The 14096-nt window shown below is 42.7% G+C and overlaps 1 protein-coding gene across 1 annotated transcript in view; it reads left to right on the forward strand.

The window, feature by feature from the left end:
- Positions 1–14096, forward strand: part of sh2b3 (SH2B adaptor protein 3) — a 73849-nt gene that overhangs the window by 1291 nt on the left and 58462 nt on the right. The gene's annotated exons all lie outside the window — the stretch shown is intronic.

Below are 14096 nucleotides of genomic sequence, written 5' to 3' on the forward strand. Positions count from 1 at the left end.
TGTGTGTGTGTGCGCATGTGCACGCGGGCACACAGTGGCTGTGAAGGGGCATTCATTTAAGTTCATTTGAGTGTTCACATGTGTCCAGGTGTGCACAGGTGTGTGTTTATGACCACAGGGGTAGTTGCCAAATGGAATAGCGCTCAGATAGTGAGGGTGTTGGGTCTGAGTCTGCCCTTACCAGCATATCGCACAGATTGGGGTTCGGGTGCAGCCTCCACTCGGGGGCAGAATCTAAACTATTCAAAAATGTTTTTCAAAATAGTAAAAAAAAAAAGGCAAAGAAGTTTAGGGATAAGGGGTTTAGCGGTGATGAAAAAATGATGAAAAATACAACCTGCATGGCTGATATAGGGATCCATACTTGGTCATACAGGGCAAAATCACCCACCCACTAGGTTATTCTTCAAAAGATGTGTGGGGCCAGAACCACCATGGGACAGCAGGCTCCTCTAGTGTTGTGTTTTTAACTTTTTTCTACTCTATGGGGTCCTGACTCCTGAACCAATATACAGAAAGTTAATTTGTAAGCTGCAAAATCTTTCCCAACTTGTGTTTTGCGATTTGAATTAATTTCAGTTATATCTTTCAAGTTGTCTCTGGGTTTGTCTGTGGGTCCAAATATGGACAGTGGACACGCAGATTGATATGTCGCAAAGTGACAGTCAAGTTTACAGAAGTAAAGAAGTAGGTGAAATGAGTTTCTGTGCATCGCTCCCGTCGTATCGTCATTTCGTAGAAGTAAGAAAGGGAAGAAGAAGAGCTCCCCCTCTTCTTCTTCCCTTTCTTACTTCATCAAATAAAGAAAAAACTAAATACAAAATATCTACATATTTATGTTGCCTGAGATCAAATATAAAAAGGTGTGTGAGCATAGCAGCAGATGTGTGCTGTGCATGATATACTTATGAGCATTAGTTAATTAAGGTGCTAGAAAAAAGTAAAAAAAATAAATAAATAAAAACATGCGTTGTCCATAACCCCATTACATGTGTCACAAACGTTTTCCAGAAAAGGTATTGCAATTTTAAATCTCGTGATTGAGATAAGAATTGTGATAGCCATCACAGTTAGCGAAAGCCATGGTCTTTTCTTACTGTGATGATGTGATGACGATAAGGGCAATGACGTCCAGGGGCTTGTTGATTAAAAACAAGAGATGCACACGTTTAACAGAAAACAACTTAGTTAGAGCTTAGTGTTAAACACTTTTGCCACTGGACAGTAAGTTGGTAAATGCGGTATTCAGCATGGCAGTGCATTCATACACGATGATACAGTGTGTGTGTGTGTGTGTGTGTGTGTGTGTGTGTGTGTGTGTGTGTGTGTGTGTGTGTGTGTGCGTGTGCGTGTGCGTGCGTTCTAGATGGAGAAGTGACTAGCGGTTCTAAAGAAGTAGTGGGGACTGCAGCTGTAGCTACAGTATCAGTAGTGGATCAGACACTGTCACGCATGGTTCCATGCCTTTAACTGAGATGTTATCAAACACCAGTGCTTCCGCTTGCCTCAGGCTTCTAAGAATTCCACTGATGAGACCGCCAAGGGAGGTCTCTGACCCACAACGGCCCTGGGAGAGGGGAGTGAGAGAGAGAGAGAGAGAGAGAGAGAGAGAGAGAGAGGGAGGAAAGGATAGTCGGGAGAAGGAAAGTGTGTCAGTGTGTGGTGGGCCCAAACAATTAATAGGAAAATAATCCAAATGCACAATTGAACCTTCCAAATGGCAGAGGCTGCAATTGATATTTGTTAAATACTCATATATCATTACTATAGAGTTAGTATTAGAGTATTTGACCTGTATAAATAAAGGTCAAATAAATTACTATAGAGTTTGTTCAATTACAGCTCTTTTAGTGGAATTGATGAAACAAATAAATGAGCAGACAAAATTGGAACGGGTATTTTCTGTTTACTAAAGACTTGGAGAGATCGGGAATCCCCTGAACAAACGCAGTTTGCAAAGCAATCAGAATATAGAACTTTAACTTTTTACCAATTACTTATTTTTCCTTCTTTTTTTTTTAGCTAATGCCAAATATCACTTGCAGCCCCTTTTATTGCATAAAAGGTATTATAATATTCCATAGTGCCTTTAATCAAAGCACTTGCATTACCATAACCACTGTTGACCGTTGCACAAAAGATGTCCCAATTCATTACACATCATACATAATGTACGTAACAAAATACACATAATCCTGTTTTACAAACGTGTACAGCCACAGGGCTAGAGACTACATTGTAGCGCATTGTACAGCGATGCTCAGCAATGCGTGTTTTGAATGGTCTTAAGGAAATAATGATTTGATACTTTTTCTCACTGTATGAGGGTGAACAAAGGAGATTTGCATCTGAAATGTCATTGTTGGCAATGACCACAGGGGTAGTTGCCAAATGGAATAGCGCTCAGATAGTGAGGGTGTTGGGTCTGAGTCTGCCCTTACCAGCATATCGCACAGATTGGGGTTCGGGTGCAGCCTCCACTCGGGGGCAGAATCTAAACTATTCAAAAAAAATTCAAAATAGTAAAAAAAAAAAAGGCAAAGAAGTTTAGGGATAAGGGGTTTAGCGGTGATGAAAATGGAGCCCTCAGTCTGTGAAATACCAGAGAAAAGTGATGATGCATTCTTTATCCAGGTTTGTTTGCACTTTGCACCCTCTCCATTGGAATGAGTATTGATTTCATTGGAGCTGCAGATCCATCTAATGCAGTTGAATTGGGATATGGGGAGGTTCCTTTTCAGAGAGAGGGGATGATATGAGTCACCAAGCAGCAGGGACATTTTTACACACATTGCAGACTCTGAATGAGGAGTATGATATATCCCCTCCTGGTTGTTCTCCAAGTCTCTCTTTGTGCTTTTAGAGTAGACAAGAGGCACCGCTTTAGGTAGCAGTATGACGGCTTATTAGCCTGAGTCCTTTTATGTATGCAATGTTTTAAATCCTGGGCAAAGAGTTATGTATTTTTATTTTGTAAATTAATGAATCGCCCAGGGTTATTTAATCCATTAAATCAGAGCGCCCAGCGATTTATAGCAGCGGGGCACATTTAGTGACGCACCAGGTGCTATCCCGGATGTAGCTGAAGTAGCTTGAAAGTAGCCACAACAACGGGAGGTATGATTAATTCGCGACTAGCGATGGGCCGTCTAACACATAATCTTTGCTTAGAATTGGACAGAATTTAGATCAAGAGTTATTCACGTTTTAAGATTTTTGGTCTCATCGGCTAAAATGGGGGGGGGGGAACATTTTCCTTGACGTCCCACCGGGAAATAACATAGAATGTTGCGCAACAGACGCTCCCAGCCTGTGGAGCGATGCAACAGACGCTCCCAGCCTGTGGAGCGATGCGATCAACAGACGCTCCCAGCCTGTGGAGCAACATACGCTCCCAGCCTGTGGAGCGATGCGATCAACAGACGCTCCCAGCCTGTGGAGCAACAGACGCTCCCAGCATGTGGAGCGATGCGATCAACAGACGCTCCCAGCCTGTGGAGCAACAGACGCTCCCAGCCTGTGGAGCGATGCGATCAACAGACGCTCCCAGCCTGTAGAGCAACAGACGCTCCCAGCCTGTGGAGCAACAGACGCTCCCAGCCTGTGGAGCGATGCGATCGGTTTTGATATCTATTAATCTCCGTCCTGGACGACGAGCATTAATTGATAGGACTGAGAACTCTGAGAACATGAAATTAATATTCTTTGTGTTTTTTGATCTCCCCTATGTGTTTTCTATCCCCACAATGTGTTAATGTAACATTTTCTTGACTTTTAGTCAATGAACAAATAAACGTGGTGGTTATACTAAGCTTGACTGAAAGCATTTTTAAATTGCAAAGCAACTCACAAAATTGGTCTGAAAAATCACAATTCGATATTTATCCCAAATAGTTAACAGTAGTGGGTGGGGGGTTGAAGAGCGGCTGAATGGGAAGACAGATTGAAATATGATGACAGAGATATATAGAGAGAAAGAAAGAGAGATGAAAAAACAAGCAGAAAAGGGGAGAGACAGAGCCTCCCACCTCGTCAATAAGTTTGGACCCCTCCCCTCGGGGAACGGCGTGTAATGATGTGAGATGGTGATATGGGGTCCTCCTAAATGGAGACTGCGACATGAGTCGTCTGCCAGGACCCATGAGGCCACACACAGCAGAGCCCCAAGGCAAAGACAATCCTTACTCACCTGTACACACATGACATGGCAGGTGAGAGACAGATAATGGGGTAATGCCTGATTTATACTTGCTTGAGGGCCATATCGTGCAGCGAACATAGCCAATCTGCACGCTCACAAAGCGCTGTGAGCTTGTAGATCTGCTAATATTGGTGTGTGATACCGGCGCGCAACTAAGTATAAACTAGGCCGTGTACTGTATGTGTGCACCCATGCACACCTGCATATGTTTCCAAAGCAACAGTAATTAGAGGCTCTGTGCTGTACTGTACTGTATATGTGCCTTTGTTTTTTGTTATTGGAAGAATGTTGATTATAGGCCATGTTTACTGTTGCTGTATCTGAGCTTGAATATCACCTGAAGCAAGTCCATGCATGTATGGCAGGCATCCATGTTTAGTCACAATTCATTGATGTATGTGTATGGATTTCTTGTAAACTTGTCTGTTCCATCCCCTTATAGTCGATCAATTGATTAATCTGTCGTTCGGTCTATGTCGACCAAGTATTTAGTTTAGTTTTAGATTAGCCCTTTATTCTTAAAAATAAATCCAGTAGCCATTGTGAAATCAACATTAAAACGTTCAGTTCTCAACCTCACCAACTTGAAATAACTGGTCTCTGCACTATTGTATGTATACCAAATACAAATTTATGTTGATGTTGATTAAATCAGCTAATCGATTAGTTAACAAATCACTATAACTAATAGTAGACTTTGAATTTCTTTAGACGAGGACAGCCCTAGAGGTTAGGCAGTCATTACGTCTGAGAGGAAGTGAAGTGTGGAAGTGAAAGCAGGAACCCTCTTTCCTCTCAGACTGTGCACACGCGCGCACACACAAGATCCACACAGATGAATCATGTGTTTCAACGTGACTCCTGTGTCTGAATGAGAGAGCCACTAGCTTGAGATCATTCACATCTTCCAGCGAGAGGAGGGAGTCACATCGCTTTAGTGTCACTGGAGGTATAAACAAAGTCCTCAGACATTCCTTTAACTATATATGCTGGAGCCGACAGCAGTGTTGTAGCACTGTTGATTTTGATAGCAATCTTTTTGATTTAGTTTTAGTCATAGTCATTTCAATAAAATGTCAGTGATATTTTAGTCATATGAAAAGTTTTAGTATTAGTCTAGTTTTTGTTTCGAAAGATTTTAGTTAACTTAATCTACAGTTGAATTTGTTGACAAAAATGTATTTTGGCGGGCCTTGATGATAATGATTGATTTTACACTTGGTTGCAGGCCAGTGAAAAAAGGTAGTCGACGAACATTTTCCGTCATAGTTTCACTCGACAAAATTAACACTGACTTGTAGGTATCCACATGGCAATGATTAGTCCCCAGCATATTTAGAGATGAGACAGAGAGTCACTTGGCTTTTTATGGAGGGCCTGCTGTGAATAAGCCTAAAGTCATGGAATTCCACAGAGGTCTCCAGATAATTCATTTCCAACGCGAGCAATGAGAAGGAGTGGGTCACTGCCACAGATCCGCCTCATAACTCACAGTTATGTCACTTCCTGAACAACTGAATGTTCGATCAGAACTGCACCACTTTGAGCAGATGAGTCGTTCATAAAGTGCTTTCAGAGGTTAGTGGGAGCCTGAGATGTCCTGAGGGCTCTTTGCTGTAGTCACATTCTAGCTACTGTACATGCAGCTTACAGCATATTGGAACATGGCCAATTGATGAATCCATGAATGGTGGAGTGTTGTTTTGAAACACACTTTTTAAACAAAGTCTGTCTTAACAACCTATTGTAATGGAGGAGTGGATGATTAGTGTGTTGCTATATACTGTATAATGACACATCTACAGCAATACATCTACAATTACAATTACTATTAGACACTAAGCAAAGGAGTGCATTGCATACAGTACAGTGTGTGTGTGTGTGTGTGTGTGTGTGTGTGTGTGTGTGTGTGTGTGTGTGTGTGTCGTGTGTGTGTGTGTGTGTCATGTGTGTGTGTGTGTGACTGTGTGCGTGCGTGCCTGACTGTGTGTGTGCGTGCGTGCCTGCATGCGTGCGTCCACTTATTTATGCTAACATGTGTGAATGTGGATGAAACAAATGTTGCAAAGTGACATAAAATTGTTTAAAGGTAGTGCTAACTAACTACACTAGATTTATGAAATGGCATGATGGTTTGTTTGACCTCTGTTCGATAGTATTTGTTAATGATTGTGTTGATACCCCGTAGCTGTTAGGACAACAGCGATGCCTATAGCCATGTGTTAAACTTTCAGGGTCGTGCACCAAAAACAGCAGATCTACAAGCACATAATGCGCTGCAGCGTGACATGTGACCATCACTACTAGCCATGTCATCCATATGACCGAACGGTTGTCTTGATGAAAGACTGAAAGGGGAGAACTCTTCTCTTCTCTTTTTCCCTCACAGCTTATCCTCTTTCTGTCTCTGTCTGTCATTATGTATGTCAAGGTACCCTCTTATTTTAGTATTTTTTGTCTGGCATGCCAGAGACTGCCCTTCGGAGGCTAATGATAGACTATGGGCCGTGTGGAGATTGTTTGTATTAGTCAGCTATAGAATGACAGCTGTGAGGACGCTTGTTAATGGTGCTGCCTTCACAGAATAGAACACAGCTACTGGGATGTAAGACCTTTTTGTTTTACACAGCTATGTATGCTGAAAGCTGTGATCATCATAACATGGTCTAGTGGGAATTTATGAAAGTATATGATGCATAATTATGCAAATGTTCTCCACAGGACACATCACAAGTAATTTCAATTTGATACTCAAGGCAGGTTTGCCTTGCATCTGTTGTTTGTGTACAGTTGGCTCTCTCTTGACATAAAATCTCCAGAGCACCACACAGCTAATTTATTAATCCCAATTTATACTCTGTCGTATGACCGCATCAAGAACCAAATAAATTGACCGGAGTCCCTCAGGGGGCCATTACAAAGCTAGCCTCGCGTTGCTAGGGAGTGTGTATATCTCTCTGCTTTTTGACAAATGTTCACACCAGTATAGGTACGCTACGTGGTTAAAAGTTAGTTAGTAAGTGACACGAAATATAAGTCAGCCTTTAGCCACCAAGTCTCAGCCTTTCACTTTCCCTACTGGCCTCTCCATCCCCAGACCACAGGAAATGGCTAGAGAGTGGCCGGGCCGGGTTTCTCTGGGTCTTAAGAATAGCAGCATTGTGTTTTGCAACTTGTGCTGGAGTCTGCATTGTTGTGGAAATGTAGGACTAGAAAATGCTCAGGCCAAAACAAAAAGCCAATGTACCTAATGGTCTATGTGTCGCGTATTACAGTATATCACACATGTATTAGACATTACGTGACGTGCAAACAGCTCTTTTATATGTCTCTTGATTTACTTTATTGCTGGTATGGTTGCAATTATACAATTATAGACATTATGAAATGTTGATTTATTTATTTCATGTTATATCTTTTAATGTTGTGCTCTTTTATCTTTTAATTTTTTTAAGATTTGGATACGTTATTCTTTGCTATCAATAGTACACTAATTACTGCTAACATAAAATGTTAGGTTGGCTTTTAATTACTGCTGAGATGAAGTGGCTGCTTTTCTCACTTCTCTTGAGGTGGAAGTACACATACACAAATCCACATTTCCTGAACTAAAGTCTGCAAGTACAAGTACTACTATTTCCCCTTTTATATGCTTATTTTAGTATCAGCAGGTCAAAACCTGCCAGATACACAAAAAATGTACCAAAAGTCTTTCGCTTTTCTCAGAAATATCAAATGTGCCAGTTCGCCTTTGTTATTTCTCAGCATGTTCATTTTACTAATATATTTGACATGTATCCTGTGGTTGTGTGTACAGTCTGTACACATTGATTTGTAAAATAGAATAAAATGAACACAGCACAGATGACTACTATACTCTAGTTATGGATAATGTGCAATGCGTGTTCCCTGGTCGGTCTCCCCCAGAATCAGCTGATGTCTTCCTCGGGGGCGGGGCTATGGAAAGTAAGCCTGGAGCTTCTCTCATATTTCAGCAGCACTTCCTCCTCCTTCACAGCGTGTTCTTCAATTATGTAAGCCATCTGCGTCTCGCGTTCTGCTCTGCTCATTATCAAAGTTCACTTCAAACAAACATCTCAGCTGATTTCATGTGCTTTTATTTGTGGTGAAAAATCTAAATTGAACCCCCCCCCCCCCCCCCCCCCCCAAAAAGAAGAAGAAGAAAAACAATTTCTGTGTAGATGTACTCCTGACACAAACAACAACAAAAAAGTAAGGACCTTAATTAACAATGGAGTGGATTTGTAGGTTAACTGAATGGGCATGGGAACTCCTTACCTCATTAGACTAAGAACATGGTTAGGAATGACTGGATCTGTGTTGTGTATGTGTACGTATGTCTGAAAGTACATGTGTCAGAAACAGATTGAGGATGCGTACATTGTTGAGTGACATCATGTTGCTCCTGTGTGAATCTGATGGCATTTGCAAACATGTAACCATGTTAACCTGGAGGAGTTTTCTGAAACAGTGCATGTACAGTACAGTATACTGTACATGCATGCGTGTGTGTGTGTGTGTGTGTGTGTGTGTGTGTGTGTGTGTGTGTGTGTGTGTGTGTGTGTGTGTGTGACTGTGTGTGTGTGTGTGTGTGTGTGTGTGTTGCTGTGCGTTGCGTGCGTTGTGTTGCGTGCGTGTGTGCGTTGTGTTGCGTGCGTGTGTGCGTTGTGTTGCGTGCGTGTGTGCGTTGTGTTGCGTGCGTGTGTGCGTTGTGTTGCGTGCGTGTGTGCGTGCTAGTGTGTGCATGCATGACGTGTGCATTGCCTTGCTGCTTGCCAGAGACCAGGGCAGGGCTTCCTGTTACTGTGATTGCTGGCCAGACAGACAGAGCAGAGTAAAGCTAGCAGAACTCTGTCCAGCATCGCTCGCTTTGTCTCTGTGCCTCCCTGGCTCTGCCACCTGGACTCTCACCCCCGCCCCCTTATAGCCTGACACTCTCCCTCAGCCATCTCTCTCTCCATGTTCTCACTTCCTTCCTCCCTGGGCTCTCTCACTCTCTCTCTCTCTGTCTGTCTGTCTGTCTGTCAGAACATCTCTGAGGCCGCCCGGTCTCTGTCTTCCTCTTACTCCTCGAGATGGGAGCCAAGGCCTGTATACAATCTCTGTCTCGTACCTTCGTTGTCCGTACTCTGCTCACTTAACCCACCGCTTGGCACACCCTGCTTTGTAAAGTGTGATCTGGTGTTGACAAACTGGGATATGTTGTATTATTAACATCAAAGGCTTAAAAGTCATGTATGTTTAGCCCATTGATTATGACCCATGGTATACTTGATATTAGTGCCGAGCATTTTTCAAATGCAAAGCATACCTTGATTCTAGACGAAGCCATTCTGTTCATTTCCGTCCAGTACAGCATTAACGTCAAACTGAGACTTGAGACCCAATACTTTATTTCTCAAAGCCATGTTATTGTTGCACTTTAATGCATTGTAAGGCCCTGAGTCTGACACTCATCAACCAGTCTGCTTATAGCGGACTTGCACGTATTGTATGTTCTGCGCCTGCATGAGTGGAAATACATCTCCATACCAGGTGGCAGTAGTCGTAACCAGCCGAATCGTAGTTGTAAACAAAAAAATCACACCTGTGTGAACCAAGTGGTGCAACTCCCCTCTCTCTCTCTCTCTCTCTCTCTCTCTCTCTCTCTCTCTCTCTCTCATTAGAGACACAGCACTACCCCTCTCTCTGTTTCTGGCGCCCCCTACTGGTATAAATAAGTAACATACTCGTGCTCATTGACGTACACACGTACACAAACAGGTACATGGACATTGCGAGCTGGTTGTAGAAGTGGTTGCACCACTTAAAAACAAAACCTGAAGAGCGAGCATGCTTGTGAGTACCACAGACGAAAAACAGTCCAAATTTCATTCTGACCCCTCCCGAAAAGGCCTCGTTGTCCTGACCCCTTATCATTTATACATTATGGATCAATAGTGTGGACTTAGACTGTTTTTCGTCTGTGGCATTCATTATTGGGAAGACAACTAAATTAGCGTTGTGGTTTTGTTATATGTTTGGAATACGAATTGACCGGTTTTCGGCCAATTCCGACTTAGTGTGTCAGCACTCTAAAAGCACTAATTGATTGGAAAGTCTAACCAAAGTAGTCCCTGGAGAAGATGTTATGTTTAGCCAACTCAATAATTAAAGGTAGAGTAAGTGATTTCACTCAAAAAACCTTAGGTTTCGTTTTTGGCTGTGGGACCCAAGCCTTCGTCCAATCAGGATAGAGAGTCAAAAACGAAACCTAAGGTTTTTTGACCCCCAGGGGTTAACTGGGGACAGGGAGGAACTCCTTATATGGTCAGCACACTCTATAGTAGAGAGGATTATCACAACAAAACAAAAAAATAAGTGATATTTGAATTAAGTGAAATCACTTACTCTACCTTTAATAATGTAATATGTAATGTAATGTAATAACTTGGGACAGAATGTACACAAACACTATACCTAAGAATAGCCAGAGGCCAGAGCTGTGAATAGACAATGGTATCAACACTGGCATGGTCCTTTAAGTATATATCCATCCAATGGTATCGACACTGGCATGGTCCTTTAAGTATATCCATCCATCCAATGGTATCGACACTGGCATGGTCCTTTAAGTATATCCATCCAATGGTATCAACACTGGCATGGCCCTTTAAGTATATATCCATCCAATGGTATCGACACTGGCATGGTCCTTTAAGTATATCCATCCAATGGTATCGACACTGGCATGGTCCTTTAAGTATATCCATCCAATGGTATCGACACTGGCATGGTCCTTTAAGTATATCCATCCAATGGTATCAACACTGGCATGGTCCTTTAAGTATATCCATCCAATGGTATCAACACTGGCATGGTCCTTTAAGTATATCCATCCAATGGTATCGACACTGGCATGGTCCTTTAAGTATATCCATCCAATGGTATCAACACTGGCATGGCCCTTTAAGTATATCCATCCATCCAATGGTATCAACACTGGCATGGTCCTTTAAGTATATCCATCCAATGGTATCAACACTGGCATGGCCCTTTAAGTATATCCATCCATCCAATGGTATCAACACTGGCATGGTCCTTTAAGTATATCCATCCAATGGTATCAACACTGGCATGGTCCTTTAAGTATATCCATCCAATGGTATCAACACTGGCATGGTCCTTTAAGTATATCCATCCATCCAATGGTATCAACACTGGCATGGTCCTTTAAGTATATCCATCCAATGGTATCAACACTGGCATGGTCCTTTAAGTATATCCATCCAATGGTATCAACACTGGCCTGGTCCTTTAAGTATATCCATCCAATGGTATCAACACTGGCATGGTCCTTTAAGTATATCCATCCAATGGTATCAACACTGGCATGGTCCTCTAAGTATATCCATCCAATGGTATCGACACTGGCATGGTCCTTTAAGTATATCCATCCAATGGTATCAACACTGGCATGGTCCTCTAAGTATATCCATCCAATGGTATCGACACTGGCATGGTCCTTTAAGTATATCCATCCAATGGTATCAACACTGGCATGGTCCTTTAAGTATATCCATCCAATGGTATCAACACTGGCATGGTCCTTTAAGTATATCCATCCAATGGTATCAACACTGGCATGGTCCTCTAAGTATATCCATCCAATGGTATCAACACTGGCATGGTCCTTTAAGTATATCCATCCAATGGTATCAACACTGGCATGGTCCTCTAAGTATATCCATCCAATGGTATCAACACTGGCATGGTCCTTTAAGTATATCCATCCAATGGTATCAACACTGGCATGGTCCTTTAAGTATATCCATCCAATGGTATCAACACTGGCATGGTCCTTTAAGTATATCCATCCAATGGTATCAACACTGGCATGGTCCTTTAAGTATATCCATCCAAGCCCATTGATTCACTCTGGGATTCAGAGAATGAAACGTTCAAAGGTTGTAACAGAATCTGTTTTTCATCCTGGGCCCTCTCTCTGCCCTGCATATGTTGACTGGGCCCTCCATCCTGGGCCCTCTCTCTGCCCTGCATATGTTGACTGGGCCCTCCATCCTGGGCCCTCTCTCTGCCCTGCATATGTTGACTGGGCCCTCCATCCTGGGCCCTCTCTCTGCCCTGCATATGTTGACTGTCTGTGTGTGAAAGACGGCGGTTTTGTCATTTCAAAAAGAGCCGCGTAGGCTAATTGAGTCGTAAGTAATAGGATTGGATCATCAGCTTGATGCTGGTAATAACACCAGGGCTATATAACCCATTCTGACCTGAGATCAGATTCTAAAAATGTCTTCTACATCCTGACGGTTTTCTGAAAAAGCTATGTTTCTATGTCAGTCGTTCTTCGATCTTTCAAAATATGAGCTTGTAGATCTGCTATTTTTCAATAGCTAAAGCATAGCATAATTCTAATACCAAAAGGGGTTCCCGCCCAAAATGGGATAAAGGGCAAAGGAGGATGTGGGCTATTCCAAGAAGATAATAATTTAACTTAATCAGCGGCTGGGCTGAGGTTTTAAAGCCCATGCTGCTCAGCAGTGTAAACTGCTCAGTCACATTTTAATATAATGAGGAAGACAATTAAAAACACATCCTCTTTTTGAAATAGCAAATAGCCTAATGGCTGGACGGAGGCATTACATTCGGGGCAGGCCCATTTTGTCACGTGCTCAGTGCGCAGCACACAACATTCTCTCTCTTTCCCCATCTCCCCATCTTTCAGTGCGCAGCACACAACATTCTCTCTCTTTCCCCATCTCCCCATCTCCCCGTCTGTTCCTTCTATTCAGCTTCTGTGAGAAGGGAAGAAATAGATCACCATTTAAGAAAGATATTGTGCATTTATGTTGTCTAAAACATAAGATGCCGGAGAATATCTGTGTGTGTGTGTGTGTGTGTGTGTGTGTGTGTGTGTGTGTGTGTGTGTGTGTGTGTGTGTATGTGTGTGTGTACGCGTGTGTGCGTGTGTGTGTGTGTACGTGCGTGTGGTGCAGTATATGGCCCTGAATAACAGTTGTTCCCAACAGGGGATAACAGGGAGCATTGAGTGGTGTGTGAGAGCTGATACCAACCTCTGAGATATAAATAGGACCACCCTGCAACAGGGCTTCCACCACCAGCACTGATAATACTCTTTTTCTGTTCACTGTTCTCTCTCTCTCTCTGTGTGTCTGTGTGTCTGTGTGTGTGTGTGTGTGTGTGTGTGTGTGTGTGTGTGTGTGTGTGTGTGTGTGTGTGTGTGTGTGTGTGTGTGTGTGTGTGTGTGTGTGTTTTTCAGGCTATAGCCCAGAGTTTGCATCAATATGAGTGCACTGATGTTCGATTCTTCAGCTGCACTGTGTGTGTAGTTGTGTCCCATATAGGCTGTGTTTCCGGGCCGGTAGCTGTGTTCTGGTGTTCTGGTGTTCTGGCTCGGCTCCTAGCGGGCCTTCACAGAGCTTTGCTTGTGTGTTTCAGGGGCTTTTAGAGAGCAGCCCATCCCTATTCTGGGCAAAACCTTTGCCAAATCCACACTCTCTCAATGCAACGCATCGGGTGCTTGTATAGATCTGCAAATGTTTTGCCAAATATGTTGGTAAGATTAGCCTTGGTACGCAACCCGCAGAGGAACAATAGAAGTTACTGAGACAGGATGTTATGACTTGACGGACAGATTTGATTCCCCTACAGTATATGGTTAAATGCCCACGTCTACAGAGCCAGCAAGACCCAGATTACTTAAGTCAAGGTTGAATTTTGCTGATAGTCAGTTCTGTCAAAAGAACCAAAGACAATGTGCACCACAATACAGCACTTCCTCTTAACCACTTACAAGACCCATATTTTTACTTTGGCTGTTAAAAAACAAAGATATATGGTGATGCGATGAAGT

Source organism: Protomyctophum bolini (assembly GCF_963924005.1).
Source record: "Protomyctophum bolini genome assembly, chromosome: 6".
NCBI classification, from domain to species: Eukaryota; Metazoa; Chordata; class Actinopteri; order Myctophiformes; family Myctophidae; genus Protomyctophum; species Protomyctophum bolini.